Here is a 17,979-nt window from a genome sequence, read left to right as displayed (position 1 = left end):
CATATTTCAGCAAGCACCCAGGTATTATCAAACAGATCACAGTAGAGGGCTGCATTGGGATCGGGTCCCGCCGGGTCCCGCGGGACCCAACCCAAATCTCGCGGGATTGGGCGGTTTGAATTGTGCTGCGGGCGGGAGCGGGCGGCAAAAAAAAAACCCCGCGGGATCAGTGCTGCCATGAATATCTCATGAATATATATTAGCGGACTACGTTAGGCCGTGCGGCTGTTTGATTCTTATGTACTGAAGCTCCGTGAAGGCACCAGGTAGAGACGCCTAATGGCCTCTGTCATCTAACCTGTTGTTGGGGGTGCGCCCCGCCCCGCCTCTTACTAAGAGCGCGCTTCAGGCCGTCTGTCTGCGCGCGCACACACGCACACTTTTAACAGAACAGGATTTGTAAAAATATATTTAATAATTAAGTTGGACATTACACAGGAGGAAAGCATCAAAAGATGAGGCTGGAGGAGGACATGAGTCTCTTTAGTAATAATATCAATACAAATACGTGTTTTTTTCCTGCGGGACGGGAGACGATACAAAATCAATGCATCTCTATTACTGTGCGGGACTAAATTCTATGAGTTTTGCGGGAGCGGGCGGGAGTGTAACGCTTACGTTGCGGGAGCGGGCGGGATTGGTCAAAAATTCAGCGGGCGCGGGCGGGAGCGGGATGAAGAAAATAGTCCCGCGCAGGGCTCTAGATCACAGCAAAATAACACTCATAATTAATGCCCTGCGGAACAAAGCCTTACAATGGGCACAAGCATTTCTAGCTGCTCACCCCATTTCACATTTACCATTTGACCGCTTCTTAGGAGAATTCAGTTTAGTATTTGATAAACCACGTAAGCTGGAAGATGCAGTACGGCGATTGCTGAGCCTCAAGCAATGCAATCGACCGGTTTCAGATCACGTAATTGATTTTCGTATTTTGGCAGTTGAAGCGGGTTGGCCCGAACGCGCTCTCAAGGGCATCTTCCACCAATCTCTCAACGACCGCATTAAAGATCACCTTTGTACACAACCTGAAGCTAATTATTTTGAAGAACTTGTCACTGCAGCCCTTCGATCAGATCTTCGACTTTGTGAACGTCAAGCTGAACGGGACCACCTAAACCGACAAGTCACCCACTACACCCCGGAGGAACCTATGCAAGTGGGATATTCCAAACTCTCCACTGAAGAAAGGAGAAAACGAAGAGATGAAGGTCTGTGTTTTTACAGTGGAAATCCTGGTCACAAGGTAAATCAATGCAACCGTCATTTAAAACTCCCCGACAAGAAGGATTCTACTAGACCTGATGGTGATACCTTCTTTTTCGCCCCTGTCAAGATCTGCCACCAAGCTAAGATTCATGAATTTAAGGCTCTCATAGACTCTGGTGCTGAACAATGCCTAATCGATCAGCAATTAGTTAATCAGTATTCTCTTCCCACTGAACTCCCTGTTTTGCCCATCAAAGCCGCTGGTCTGGGAGGTCAACACCTTTCCAGAATCATTCACCGTACGAAGCCCCTCCTATTCATCACATCAGGTAATAATAGAGAATATTTACAGTTTTTCATCACCCAGACCCCCCAAACTCTCATAGTTCTGGGGTTTTCTTGGTTAAAACGTCACAATCCTCAGATCGACTGGCTTAACACACGCATCTCTCATTGGAGCACCTTTTGTTTAGCCAACTGCTTACATTCCGCTATACCCACCGTATCACCTGTAGTTCCCAATATCACTGAAACCGCTGATTTATCTAAAATACCCCCCTGTTATCATGATATCAAGTTGGTTTTCTGTAAAACCAAGGCCAGTGCCTTGCCACCTCACAGACCCTACAATTGTGCCATAAATCTCATTAACGACATCACGCTACCCAAGGGCAAATTGTACAGTCTCTCCTGTCCCGAAAAGAAGGCCATGGAAGATTACATTCACGAAGCCCTAGCTTTAGGCCACATCCGCCCCTCCTCATCTCCTGTCGGTGCTGGTTTCTTTTTCGTAGAAAAGAAAGAAAAAACCCTTCGTCCCTGTTGATTATCGGGAATTGAACCAAATCACCGTCAAGGATAAGTACTCACTACCCCTTTCTCCAAACTTGACCTGCGTAACGCATACCATTTGGTCCGTATTCGTGAGGGGGACGAGTGGAAGACGGCCTTTAAAACCCCACTCGGTCACTACGTGTTAGGATTATGAGCTCCTCCCACTCCTACCGGGGAATAATCGCCTCACCTGTGTCCAGTCTCCCCGTCAACCTTCAGCCTATTTATGGACTCCTTTATGGACTTTTTTTTTTTTTTAAAACACCTTCATTATCCAGAGTGGATTGTTCCTGCAATATAAATGACTGTTTTTCAGTTGTTCAACTTCTCCCTCTGCCCTTTTTCTTCAAATGTGCTCTGCAGTGATGAATCAGATGTATTTTAAAAAGACTCTTATCACCTTGCAGACGCTCCGATGCATTCTCCATGCATGCAGTCATGGCTTCATTTGATTAGCGGAGCTGACCTGAGGGTCAGACACTCCTAACACGGCTCCTTCCTGTGAAGCCAAAGAACTGAGAAATGCTCTTTTTGTCACTCACCCAATGAAGCAGAGGGGGTTTTCTGTGTAAAGACTTATGAGGTCTCAGGACGGCTCTGCTCTGTGCCTTTCCTGCAACATTAAAGCTATGTGCTGCTTGGAAAAAACATGTTTTTACTGCAGATGTTGTTAAAGCAGATTTGTTACTGTCATGCTTTGTTTTCACCATCGCCATCACCAACATTGTGGATGCTAAAGTCGGTTAATCAATGATGAAAATCAGGAAAGGAAAAAATCCCTAAACTTTTCTCTGAACTATATGACGGATGTGGAGCCAAATCTTTGAAAAATACATTGTCTTAGATGCATTCTGGCAGCTAATCATTCACTTTTAATCCAGAAACAAAGACAAATTGTTTTGACTTATCATTAAGGACTTGCTGTCCTACAAAAAGAATTTTGAGAAGTGCTAAAAGCAACAAAATTCCACAATTCAGGCTTTTCCTTATTTAACTAAAAACACAATTCACACTCTAACACACAACAGGTTTGTTAAAACAGAGACAATCAATATGCAGACAATAACTTTTAACCGTTTTCTCAAAACCACACCAAAAGACATAACACAACAAATTAGGTACCTTACACATAAACAAAATAAACCATTTCACTGAAATGAATCGTTTATCACTAGCATTAACATTCATGTTCCCCCTTTTTCTGTTCTACTAGAACCAGCACCTTACCTTACCATACCTTTCTGTGTCCACAGACCCTCTATCACTTCCAATGCCGTTCATTTCTCCTTCAGTTCACTGCTTTGTCCTTTCCCCATTCTGTACAACATCCACTTACACTGTTTTCAAACTATAATTACAGCAAAACATGGGATCTGCTTCAACTTTCATCTTTAAACAGCAATATATCCTTTAACACCAACACTAAGTAATCTGTGAAATATCAAAACAAACATACAAACTAAATTAAACATTGCAAACATTCTTTTTAAGGGAGTCCGGATCTAAACAAACAAATACTTACAATTAGTGTCAATAGCATTACTTTTTTTTTTAGCAAAACTTAACTAAATCATGGTAATTAAATTAGGAATTACAAATAAAGTAGAAACATGATGTATTCAAAATAAGAAAACCGAAATAATTGCAAAATCATTTTACACAAAATATATTGGACCGATATTACCTTACTGTGTTTTAGAAAGATTTGCCCAACTTTAGGCAAATTCCCGAGAAAGTTATTTTCGTTCGAACAGAGGCAGAACAGAGACTGTTGCTGCAGGCTGTAGCTGTAGTCAAGCTGCTGTTGTGGCTTAAACTTCCGTCAGAAGCACTGCTCATAGACGCCTTTCTACTTAAAAATCTTTTTCGTCGAACCAAGACCACTGAAATTTGTTTTTATCGACGTCTTACAACCGAGGTCATGACCACGCTCAATAACTACGATGTCAGTTGTTATTTTACCACAAATTAGTTCGCAAACTCTTAAGCTTTGTTCCGTGAAAGTTTAGCGCAGGTTGAACATTTCGGTCTGCATGGACGCCGTCACGCCGACCACATGGTACAAACAAAGCCAACCAGAGCTGTCGACGCATTTGAAAGAAACTAAAACGTCCCGTTATTGGCTAAATCGAAACAAGATGGCCACGTCCATAGAGAAAACATTTCACACAGAAACATGGAAAATAAAGCTAAAATTCGCTGATTTCAAACAGTTTTTATCCCATACTTTCCAAAATCTCATGCATACATTTCATTCATAAACAGTCACGTCTCCAAAATCTCATACATTCAGTCCGTTCATCAGCGATTACGTCTGTATTGTGTACAGTCAGTCTTCAAGTCATGTTGTTGTCGTTGTTGTCCTGACAAAATGCACAATTTTCCTCATCTGTCAAATTCACCTTTCATGATTATTTTGAATCCTTCTTTGGTTTCTCTCCGCGTATAAAAAAATAATTTGTAGAGGCCGAAGCCTCCTTGGTGTTTCCGAAAATCCTAGACGCGCAAAATTAATTCCTATAATAACTCTGTTTTTGTAAGGGATTTCTTAACAGGTTGAACAGACGCAAACCTAGTCAATTTACTGCTTTCCAAATATCACAAGCTCCCAATTTGCCAACGTTCAATTTTTACAGGCCGAACAGACGAAAAACCTGCATAATTTATAATTGTCCAATTTTTCAAAATTTACTGCCGTCCAAAGTTTATATTTTGCCACCGTTCAATCCGCTGTTCTAGGGAGGGTGAACCCAAAACTTATTTATTCGGGTGCGCTCGCCCGTTCGTATAGGGTACATTCCTACACCCATACAATCGACTTCTCCTCTTAATTTGAGTTAATCAATACGCAGACTTTACAAAAGGCTCTGCTTACCATGATTATGAATGAGGCCTCTGAAGAAGTCGACCGCATGGCAAAGGAAGCATCCCCAGACTTTTCGTCGAAAGTCTCAGAAATCTCGTAATAAGCCACTATGTGTGGTCCAACCGGTCTGGTCCGCTTTCTTCCGCCCCCGACTTCACGTCTCGAGGTCACCAAAATTGTAGGAAAGAAATCTTCCGTTTTTCAGTTTTTTCCATCCATGCGTGTTCGATAGTCGAGAGTGGTAAAACAAACAAGGATTCAACCGGTTTAAAAATACACGGAGTTTATTTCCCTGACAATAGTTCTAAAGCACAGTTTAAAACATTAATGCAGATATATCTGGATTCTCAAGTAAAGATCTACTGACGCACAAGTTACATGCGAATTATTCATAGATTTTCCCAAGAACAATGGAATAGTTTGAAACCAGTCTTTTTAAGATGTGTTTGAATCCCCGCCTTCCGGAAAGATCATGGTCGCTGGATCTCCGCCCCTGGTCGCTCTGATTCGTCAGCTGATAGCCCGCCTGCTTCCTCTGGCCAATAGCTGACGTTTGCCAACTTCAGATCCGCTCCGCCTCTCGGGGGCCCGTTTCACCGGCGCACACCCAGTCCGATGATCAAAAGAGTCCCCATCTGGTCAGAGTAAATCATTCCTGGACAACTCAAGCTTCCTTTTACCGGTATCCAGAGCAAAGGTCAGCTCCAACCTCCACATGAGAACACGAATCTTCACACTTTCCCAGGGGAAGAATCTTCAAACCAGATGGTACGGATATAGTCCATGGCATATTTATTGCACCTATGGAAAACACCTAACTTTGCACAAAGAACATCCTATTTCTTCACAGGATGCTGCAACCATAAAGCAAAAAGGAATGTCAGACGGCCATAAATCTGGATAGTTCAAAATAAGTTCACTTCACACTAAAGATAAAAGCTGTAACATAATAAAGAACAAGATATTAAAACATACATTTTCTACAGGGCCCACATATCACTTCCCAGGTTTGGAAAGCATTCTGCAACTGTCTTGGCGCCACGGTCAGTCTAACCTCTGGCTACCATCCACAATCTAACTGTCAGGCGGAGAGGGCAAACCAGAAATTGGAGGCGGCACTCCATTGCCTGACCGCTCAGAACAGCACGGATTGGTCCAAGTTTCTGGTTTGGGTGGAGTATGCTCACAACAATCATCCCTCCTCTGCTACAGGGATGTCTCCCTTCGAGGCCTGCCTTGGGTGTTCACCACCTCTGTTTCCGTCACAGGAACTCGATTTGGCAGTGCCCTCGGTCCAGCTCCATCTCTAGCGGTGCCAGCAGATTTGGCACCAGACCAGGGCAGCTCTCCTCCGCACCAAGGAGAGCAACTGCCAGATTGCAAATCACCACAGGGTGGTGGGACCCACCTACCATCCTGGTCAAAGGGTCTGGCTCTCATCGAGAAACATCTCCATTCAGGCTACCTCCCGCAAACTTGCTCCCCGATTTATTGGACCCTACACCATTGACCGGATAATCAACCCCACCTGTGTCCGCCTCAAGCTGCCTTCGGCTCTCAAGGTACATCCAACGTTTCACATTTCACAGATGAAGCCCGTCGATGAGAGCCCTCTGTGCCCGCCGTCCGCTTCCCCACCTCCCGCCCGGGTCATCGATGGCGCTCCGGCATTCACGGTCAGTCGGATTTTGGACGTCCGGTGCCGCGGCCTGGCTACCAGTTCTTGGTGGATTGGGAGGGATATGGTCCAGAGGAACGTTCGTGGATCTCCCGTTCCATGATTCTGGACCATTCCCTAAACTCGGATTTCTATCGTGCCCACCCGGACCGGCGTCCTGGAATGCCCGGTGGCGGTCGTTGAGGGAGGGAGTACTGTCATGGTGCCTCTGTCAGCCCCGCCCCTCTCTGCTCTGGAGGTTTCCCAGCTGTTGCCACTCACCTTGTCAGCCACTCTGCTCTGCTCTGGAGGATTCCCAGCTGTTGCCACTCCCCTCATTTGCCCTGCTGCCTTCTTAAGGAGATCCACAGCCAGTATTTGTCGCCAGTTCGTTGCTCCTCCATGGTGCTTGTCTGGTCTCTCATGATTATGCCAAGAAAGTTGAACATGTTTAGTAATTTGTCTACACCTCGCTTCCAGGACTCAATCATCACGAGTGCTACCTGGGATTTCCTCCGGAACCGCCTGTTCTATCCACGCTTTCCTCACCAGCCGTTTATGCCCTCTCAGCCTCCGCAGAAGCCCTCCAGCCACGCCTCGACTTCTTGCCACCTTCCTGGAGTCTCAAGCCGAAGACATCACCTCTGGGAGATCACCTACAAGAACAAAATAAATCAAATTACTTACCTTATAACTCTCCTGTGTTCCTTCCGGGTTCCAGCATCTGGGTCTGTCTCAAAGCCTCGAATACCATGACACATGGTCCTTTTAACATGTGTTCCGAGTCCCTCCTCCTGTAAACAACATGGCGGCCAAACTCCTCCTCTGGACGTTCGGATTGGCTGGCAGAGAAGCCTGCCTACTTCCTTCAGTCCATATTTGGAAGCACAGCATCTGCTTTCCGCTCCGCCTGTCCGGGGGGGTCATTTCACAGACGGACACGGTACGGCAATGAAATGAATCCCCATGTGGTCCACCATAGGCGGCAGGAACTTCACCGCAGGCAGTAGGTCATAAAGCTTTGTTCTCCACACGTGAGCGGACGCCTGAAGAGGTTCCCATAGCTTGAATCAGTCCCAGAGATGGTTAATTTATGGTCCTTGACAGAATCACAGCCCAGTCTTCCAAATGGCCTTAGAAGATCAAATTCTCTCCTCCCCCTGAAGGGGGATGAGCTTGGAGCTGCAGTCATAAAAACCTCCTCACATATGCAACTCCAGGATGTTCCTTCAAAGTTGAAAGGACGGGAACAACACACACTAATAAAACTAAACTTCAGTGAGACAGAAAAACGTAATAAAATGAAGACACCAAATATATATTCCTTCAATTCCCTCTCTTGACCTCACGAAGTGAGATCACACAAAAAATAAAAACACATTATCACATCACACAATAACAAAACATTTCAGCAGGTCCACATGACGTGACAGCTGTGGTCGCAAGCCTTCACAATCTGTAACACAGAATCAATAGGAATAAATGAGAATTTCAAAGGTGATATGTCAAGCCATGAGTGTGCAAGCGATACCTGTTGAGGCAAAACTTTTACCATCAGTGAGAAACATTCATTGAACAGTCGGACACGATAAATTGTTGCGACGGCACTGCACCCCTCGGCAGCCATCCTAAAGGATACTCATGCATCACCAAATCTCAGCACAATTTCGTCAATAAAGAGTTACATAAAACAAGAAATAAAGTAGTAAATAAAGAAAATACACAAATACAATTTCAAATTATTTTAAAAAGTAAAAGATAAAGACTATAAAAATAGCACTTCCTGTAAGGAAAAGGAACACCTAGAATTTAGGGGGAAATTGAGACATGTTAAGGCAGAACAAAATCACACAGACGACGAAAAGAAAAACTAGAATTGTCAAACATAACAGCAAGCTTTCCTGCGTTCTGCCTAAATAAGAATAGCAATATCCTGTTAAGTAAAATGCAACAAAATCCAAAAGGTCATTCCGGGCCTCGAAAACTCGCGTCCTCCTCCTGCATGTCCCACAAGCTCTGGCAAGCTTGGACCTTGCCTCCTATGGACTTCTCAATAAGCCTTATAATTAGAGATCTGACACATGTGTTGATTTAACAGAACGGCTGCAAAAGAGCTTGGGGTGTCCACGCATAGGTACCTTCGCCCCAAGATGATTCTGGTGTGGGTCTAAATATTGGTTAGTGTTAAGGTCAGGAACTTAAAAAACAAAACACAAAATACAATGAGACATGAATCAATTTACGGATGCACAGGGGAGAGCAGCAAATGTGATGGAAAAAAATCCACCACGTTTCTCTTCTCAAAGGTCTGCTTCCCCTCGTGCTGTTTTTATAAAGCATACAAATGGGGGAACACAAATTCAAGAAAGAGAAAAGTTTATCATTTGGTGGATTCTAACTCCACCAGTATTCCTTATCACCTCAGGACAGTGTCGTAAACCCCATTCATCCTTGCTGTGGATGAGAGAACCAGATGAAAAGACACACAAAGCTCTAAAAAGTTAAAACGGTCAATCTGAGTTACCATTTAAAAATTCTTTCTAGACAAATACATTTAAACGATGATAATAATAAAACAATGTCCTTCACATTGTCCCTCTTTTCATCTTTAAGACCTCTTTGTCCACCTCCCTCTCTTGGACTGGGGAAACCCCAGGCCACTAGTGGAGGGAAACCTTGCAGATTTAAACAGAGATAAGGCACAAACACATAAAATGAAAAAATGTAAAGTAAAAACATAAAAACAACAAACAGTTTGGTGCACCGGTAAGGTGAACAGGCATCCCGTCCACGTTCCTGTGAAAGGCAAGGTCAGAACGTGAAGAAGAAATGATACCACTGATTGTCGTTGCCTTGCAGCCGTGAGGTCAGTCGCACCCTTGTTGTTAAATATTGACCTCAGGGGGGCAGTGCGTTTCACAAAACAAAGAAGAAAATGTCTACTATAACCACAAAGACCCAAGAAAACCAACATGTCCAAACCATCTCCGGATGTTTATGCTGCAAATTAGACATTCTATCCTCCATAGACATTTTAGATCCTGTGCTGGAAACAGTTCTACCAAGAAATGCGACTTCCCTTTGCAAAATTGCAATTTCCTGTTAGATACTTCAAAACCAAAGTCATACAACTTCAACAGAAGATCTTTCATTATTTGCAGGCAGATTTCAGCAGTTGGTGTTGTTAGCAGGAGATCATCAACCTACATCAACAAAACACAACCTTCTTATAGCATAATATCCTGTCGGACAGACTTCAAACAGTGATTGAAAATGCCAGAAGAATTTATTTACACCTCTGTACTAAAATGCGAATAAATGTCTGCTATTTTCATGTAATGGAATGCATAAGAAAGCGTGTGCTAAATCAATGGCAGTGAACCACACACATTGTGGGGTTAAAGTTGACAGCATGCAATATGGGTCAGGGACGGGTAGGACTAGAGTAATGGTGAGCATCAGAGAGCGTGTTTAACATCACCTCTGCATCTTCATGATCTGTCTTCTCTCTGCTGCGATGACCGACAATGCAGAAACGCTCTAGGACTCAGGAGTTAGTCGTTGAAGGCAAAGTTGTCCTGTACATTTTTATTGAGGGAGAAAAGTGAACACCTGAAAAAGCACAATTTTGCCAGTTTGTGTTAACTTCCCGCTTAGTCATGGGTCAGAGTTGCCGAGCCTCATGACCAGGGGGAGTGCTAATTCTATGTGCGGTACAGTTGTGTCTTACATCCAGTACTGTTGCATTTGTGAGTGTGTGAATGCACAATAAACCGTTACACCCTCTGGACCAATATACATGTCAGTGTAGTTTAAATGCCACGCATGGCCTTCTACCTGATGAAATGCTTCTTGGTACAGTTGATCATCCTCTCTGTCATAATAGAGTGTGCAGTTCAGGTCATCGAAGGTGGAAAAATGTGGCTTCAAGGACAGGATTCATGGATTCCATACCTGAAATTCATGGAACAAACCTGGCTTGTCAGGGGCCTCTGGATCCAGCAGATGTCTGCAGTGGGGGTTGGCTGTGGTGTGTGGCATGGCATCGAGAGAAGGCTGGCTCCTGTTTTGACAAGAATGTCCCGTCCCAACAGAGTCACAGGCGTGTGTGGTGAATACACAAATGACTGTTCCACCATCTGGTCAAAAGTCAGTCGGATGGTCTTTTGCAGGTTTTGAGGAGTCATATGTTCATTTGTCAGAGCAGATGGAGGTAACTGGCAGTTTATAGAGGAACACGTTGCACCAGTGTCCATTAGACTCATCATGGAGTTAGCTCTGAGCTTGAAAGGGTCCATGGCTCCTGCATCACCAAGTGGTATTGTCCGACTTGCCACCCCTGTGGTCCTTGCCACGGTGGAGGAGGGGCTTGGAGTGGTCGTGGGTACTGTTCATTTGCGCCACGCCCTCTGCCCCTGGTATGTGCATTCTGCTGTTGGGTACCTCGTTGTGGGCAGTCACATGCCCAAGGGTTCGGAGCGCCACAGATGTCATTTCCAACAGCTGCTGGGGGTCTCCTGGGTGGCTCACGTTTCCCAGGATTTCTACCACTTCTCCTGCCCCGACCTACGACAGCCTTAACTTGCCACATCATTGCTGCAGGTCCTGAGGGTATTTTAACTTATCATGTTATTTGCTTTTTTAAACACCTTTATTATAAATAATTGTTTTTCAGTAATTCAACCTCTCCCTCTGCCCTTTCATTTTTTTTCAAATGTGCTTCTGCAGTGATGAATCAGATGTATGTTAAATCGACTCTTATCACCTGCCAGACGCTCCAATGCATTCTTCATGCGTACAGTCATGCCTTCAATTGATTTGAGGAGGTGACCTGAGGGTCAGTCACTCCTGACTCGGCCCCCTCCTGTGAAGGTAGAGAGCTGTGGGGGATGGGTAAACTTCTGCGCCTTTTGTCACTCACCCACGAAGCAAATGGGGTTTTTCTGCGTAAAGATTTATGAGGTCTCGGGGGGGGGGGGGGGGGGGGGGGGTCTGCTCTTCGCCTTTCTTGCGAAATTAAAGCTATGTGCTGCTTGGAAAGATATTTAGAAAATTTATTAGTGTCATGTTCAGTTTTCACCGTCGCCAACGCCGTGGCTGCAAGAGTCAGTTGATCAGTGATAAAAGCCAGACAAGGAAAAAAATCCCTAAACTTTTCTTTGAACGATATGACGGACGTGGAGCAAAATCTTTGAAAAATACAAAGTCTTACATGCATTCTGGTACATTCTGGCAGCTAGTTATTCACTTTTTAATCAAGAAACAAAAACTAATTGGAGCATCATGATTTAAAATTCATACCCCTAGTTTGACTTACCATTAAGGACTTGCTGTTTCTAAAAAAGAATTTGGAGAATTGCTAAAAGCAACAAAATCCCAAAATCTAGGCTTTTCCTTATTTAACGAAAAGCACAATTCACACTCTTTACCACAACAGGTTTGTTAAAACGCAGACAATCAAGACGCAGACAATAACTTTTAACCGTTTTCTTAAAACCATACCAAAGACATTACACAACAAATTAGGTACCTTACACATAAACAAAATAAACCATTTCACTGAAATGAATCTTTTATAACTAGTATTAACATTCACGTTCCCCCTTCTTCTGTTTTACCAGAACCTGCACCTCCTGTTACCTTAGCGAACCTTTCTGTGTCCACAGATCCTCTATACACTTCCTATGCATTTTTTTTTCCTTTTCTTCACTGCTTCGTCCTTTTCCCATTCTCAGTTTTTTCTGATAACAATTTTCAAATACAGAACCGCCAGTCATTCGCTTCTCATTCACACATTCACAGCGGTGCACTTCACAACAATCCTATGTAATCTGGGAAATATCAAAACAAACATAAAAACCAAATTAAACATCGCAGATGTTGTGGCTTCATATGATGTTGCTCCGAGTTACTTTAGCGTGGGTGTTATCAATGGGTCTCTTAATTAGGACAGACGACAGGGACACAGCTTTTTACTCTGTAACTCCTCATGGCATATACAGGCCGACAGCACCATCTATTGGTTGCGGTGGTTATCACTGCTGTCTATCACAATATACCACATCCCTCTTTTCCCAAGACATTTTAGTCATAACATTTTAAACAGTTGTTTAAACACAAAAGCACCCTCTAAAGAATTTGAACATTAGACAGTCTTATGCTCCTAACATAATGGCTAGGCAAATTCAGATTGTAAAAAACCTTACATTTAACAATGTGCATCTTGTGCAGTAGTCTGAAACACAGACATACAAACATTTAACTTATTTCTTAAAGTGTTTCAAAATGAACATACTCTTTACTTATACGAAACCATTAAAAAATCAAAACAACAGTATGAACACAAAACTGTCACATTAACTAGTCTCTGTATCTGGCAGGACGTATTACTGCTCGACCACTGCGTGTGAAGTACGGTGCTATGTTTTCCATACTTTCAGAAGATGATTTCTGTGGGGAATCACATGCTGGTGGATCAACTGACTCTGGGTTTTGAGAGAATAGTCCATCCGAGTCCAAATTCAGAGTTGGGTCCTTAAACAAACTTGAGTGTGTTTTCCTCAGATGCCTTCTGTTCCTCCTGAGAGTATTACTTGATGGTGTTTGCACGGTGTAGGAGCGTGGTTCCTCTCTTTGGTGAACGATGACTGCTGGCTCCCAACCCCGGCGGGTTTGCATATGCACAGTGTCACCAGGAGATAGAACTGGTAGTGTTCTTGCACGCTTGTCAAAGTGTAACTTTTGTTTTGATTGCATGTCTAGTACTTTTTCTGGAGTGTTTTGTGGAGTTGACTGTCTCAACACATTACTAGAAAATGGTAGTGTGCTGCGCAGGACTCTTCCCATCAACATTTGTGCGGGTTCAATCCAGTAACTGGAGTGCTTCTCAGTGATAACATCACTAGATGTGGATCAGTGCCGGTCTGGATTGCTTTCTTTAGTGCATGTTTAACAGTCTTAATGGCTCGCTCCGCCATTCCGTTTGAAGAGGGAAAACCAGGGCTGGAATAAGTGAGCTTAATCTCCCAAGCATCTGCAAATGATTTCATCTCATAGCTGGCAAATGGAACATGGAACATGGAACGCTCACTATTTCTTTGGGAATCCCGTGTCTTGCAAACACTAATTTCATCTTTTGAATGACAGAGTAAGCTGTTTTGTCTGGCAAGTTGAGAACCTCTGGGTATTTGGTCAGGTAATCAATTAACAACAGATAGTTTAGTTTATTTAGTTTATTTTTCCACAATGTGTCAAAAGCAACAAATCCCCTCACAGTACAGAATGTGGAAAAAATGGACATCCCCGAAGCAGCTGCTTATTATTAGGGGTCCAGCATTTTATACAAGCATAAAAGTACAGAAGATGAGTGGCGGAAGGAAAAGAAAAGAAAAAGAAAAGAAAATAATTACATAAATAAAATACAATAATAGTATGACAAAATGATGGTAATATAGTGGAAAGTGTTGGACAATAGGGACAATGAATTTGAACAAGATAAACTCAGGCGTGTGGCCATATAAGTTTCAACAAACAGAAAGAAATCACAAACACGTTAATAGGTGGTTTCGGTCGGAGCAACATTTGTACAGTATGTTGACAGTAATAGCAATTTCAGTTTCCTTTTAAACACGATTGACCATTCAGCTCGAAAATATCTGCTCCAATTTTCATCCATGGCAGCTCTGGAATCATGTGTGGAACAAGTGGCTCCGCCTGATTCTTTGGTTGGATTTGCTGGCACTGTTCACATTTTTGAATCATAGTTTCTATATCACTGGACATGCCAGGCCAGTAGAGCACTTTTCTTGCTTTAGCTTTTGTGCCTTGATGAGCCATGTGCAGCTTTTCCAGGATAGTTTGTCGGAAGTTCTGTGGTATCACGATCTTGTCTCCTACCATGACTATGCCTTTATGAATGCTGATGTTGTGTCGCATGGGCTAATAGAAATATAGTGCTCTGTCTAAACTTTTACGTTTAGCTGGCCACCCATGAATGTGTTTTTCACACACAGCTTGTAGCTCACTGTCTGCTGCAACTGCTGTTCTCAGTCTATTAAGTGTGTCTTCACTCAGTGCCTCTGTAGCCTCTAATGGATACACAACTCAGCCATTTTCACTTGTGGTGTCATTGTCACAGGTTGCTGTAGCACGTGAGAGGGCATCGGCTATGAACATGTGTTTGCCGGGTGTGTATGTGACAGTGAGTTCATACCTTTGCAGCTGTAACAGCATTCCTTGCAGTCTGGCTGGTGCTTTGGACAGCGGTTTGCGCATGATCGCTTCAAGAGGCGTGTGATCAGACTGCACAGTCACTGGTCTTCCATAGACATACTGGTGGAATCTTTTTGTAGCAAACACAATGGCAAGCAACTCTTTTTCAATTTGTGCATATCTCTTTTCTGTGTCTGTGAGTGCTCCTGACGCATAACATACAGGTTGTCCCTCCTGTAGCAGGCACGCACCCAGTCCATCTTTTGAAGAGTCTGCTTGTAGAGTCAAAGATTTAGTTTGGTCATAAAATCTCAAAACTGGAGCTTGAGTGAGCGCCATCTTCAGTGTGCTTAACGCTCCTGTGTGGTGTGGTTGCCACTGCCACACAGTGTCCTTTAGTAACCGACGCTTCATTTGGGATGTACTGTGCCAAGAATTTTACCATTCCCAGAAGACGCTGAAGACTTTGTTTATCCTCCAGAGTTGGCATGTCAATAATGGCTTTGATCTTTGTGTCGTCTGCTTTCTGGCCTGCTGCAGTTTTGATGTGACCCATGTATTTCACTGTGTCTACTTTGAATTGAATTTTGTCCTTGTTAAACTTCACGTTTGCTGTTTTCGCTCTTTCCATTACCTTTTGCAGGATTTCATCATGCTCGCGCTCTGAAGTTGCTGCTTTGATCATGTCATCTGCGATGATAAACACACCAGGGATGTCACCAAAAGTCTCACAGTTCTTTTGTTGAAAAACCTCGCTGGCAGACTTAATGTCAAATGGGAGCCGGAGGAAACGAAACTGGCACCAAGGTGCAGAGCTTAGAAGATGGCTCATCCAGTTTGATGGCCAGTAACCATCTTTTTCATCTAGAATGGTGAAGATTGATTTTCCTGCCAGTTTACTACGAACATCCTCATGTGTGGGGATAGAACAGTGCTGGCGTTTCACTGCTTGGTTCAGGTCACAAGGGTCCAAACACACCTTTAGTGTTCCGTTCTTTTTTGTGTTGCAACCAGACTATTGACCGAACCTGTGGGCTCCTTGACTGGCTTTATTGTGTTTCTGTCTTGTAAGTCTTTCAGTGTCTTTTTCAGTGGCTCCATTATGAACAGCGGAACATTTCTGCATGCATGAATCACAGGTGTGACGTTTGGGTCATGTGTATGTGGTGAACTCCAGGAAACTCACCCAGGCCTGAGAAGACCTCTGCGTACTTCTCAATTAGCTCTGCCTTGGTTGCTGGTGGTTTGGTTGGCTGTGGAGACTTTGCTACTGCGATTGTCTCAATTCGTTTCATCAGGTGCAGCTGTTCGCAAGCTTTTCCACCTAGGATCGACTTATCTGCATGGCTAGACACCAGACAGTCACACAGGAAGGACCTATGCCGGAGAACGTCCTGCTCCAACCAGGAAACGGGGTAGGACTTAGAATGGGGGCGGCGGTGATGTCGACGACCCCCTCTTACGGCCAGGCGACTCCCCTTTAAGTCTGTGTAGATCTGGGAAGAGCCAGGGGTCCACCAGAGACAGGTCCCCTCTGCTGGGTACTGGTAAGGCTGGTCCATAATGTGACGGGGGAGAAGGGAAGCACCCAGGCGCAGAGAGGAGAGGAGGCAGGATGGTGCAGGGAATGGGGGGTTTAATAACAAAACTACAAAAACCAAAACCACTGCTTAAGCAGGCTCGAATACTCGAAAAACAAAAGGCTCAAAAACAGGGAACAGCACAATTACAAACTATGGACCAGCACAGGAGGAGGGGAAAGACAAGACTTAAATACATACAGACAAACGAGACACAGGTGAACACAATCAGGCAGGATGGGGAACCAAAGTAAAACTCACAACAAAAACGAAACAGGAAACCCTACAAAATAAAACAGGAAGTGAACTGAAACATCACAGAACAAAAAGGAAACAAACCACTAGGGCAAAGAAACAGAAACCGTAACATCTTTTACATGGAGTAATAAATCTAGAACAGCCCTTTCTCGTTAGACTTTTGGTTAGTTTCTAGGGATTTACAAGATAAGGATATTTCAGTGAACATATTACCGTGTCCACTAAGTGACCATCAAGCTGTCCGTATAGATATTGTTATATGTCCCTCACAAAATGTCAGTAAATCTCATTATTGGAAATTAAACAACTCACTCCTCAAAATGACAGGAGTGCAAACGAAAATAAACAATCTTTTAAAAATTTTTAATAAACCCAAATTGGAGAACTCTTTCTCAGTTAACTGGGAGTTGTTCTAATATGAATCGGCCATGTTTTTAAGAATATTTGATGGCAACTTAGATAAACTAAGGCAGCAACAAGAGCATGACCTGTTCAAATATGAATTGGCCATGTTTTTAAGAATATTTGGTGGCAACTTAGATAAACTAAGGCAGCAACAAGAGCATGACCTGATCACAGGCATCTCTGTACTATCACAAAAACCTCCGGACAGCCTGTCAGATGGGCAGAAACTACAAATGATCAAACTACAGGAGGACTTGTATCAAATTTGTAAAAGAAAAGCAGAAGGAGCCTTTATTAGATCCAGACAGCAATGGCTCGAGCAAGGAGAACAAAACTCCTCTTATTTTTTTAAAATGGAAAAAGATCAAGGACAAATAAACACTATTAACGAGTTAAAAATTAATGATATAAACTGTAGTGATGCTAAAATAATCTCCAACTATTCATCATTTTATAAAAATCTGTATTCATCACAATATTCTGAAATAGAATCTGAAATCTTTCTGAACTCTTTAAACAATACCAGAACAATTAAAGACTCTGAAAAAGAACTTTGTGATGATCCAGTAAGTCTTGGAGAAGTCTGTGACTGCATCAAGGTGTTAAAACCGAATAAATCTCCAGGAACTGATGGTTTAACTTCTGAATTTTATACTTTATTCCACCAATAAATGGCGCCCTTTTTACTGGAAGTTTACAATGAAAGTATTGCCAATGACACCCTACCCTATATGGAAGCGATTCTGTAGCATTAATAAAAAGCAAAGTCAAAACCAGAAATGCTTTTTCATTTTCAAAATAAAGCTGCATTTTTTGACTCAAAAATAAAATGAAAAAGCAATCCACCAAAATACTTTTTCATTTCCTTCCTCAACACAGCTTATTCTGTCACTTAATTAAAATTAAAATGAAAATGGTATTTGACATTTCATTTTCAAGACGTTCTCTGGTAAATGTGT

Source organism: Oryzias latipes, chromosome 14 (assembly GCF_002234675.1).
Source record: "Oryzias latipes chromosome 14, ASM223467v1".
Taxonomy (NCBI): Eukaryota; Metazoa; Chordata; class Actinopteri; order Beloniformes; family Adrianichthyidae; genus Oryzias; species Oryzias latipes.
The sequence above is the reverse complement of the archived record's forward strand: the minus strand, read 5'-3'. Positions refer to the sequence as shown.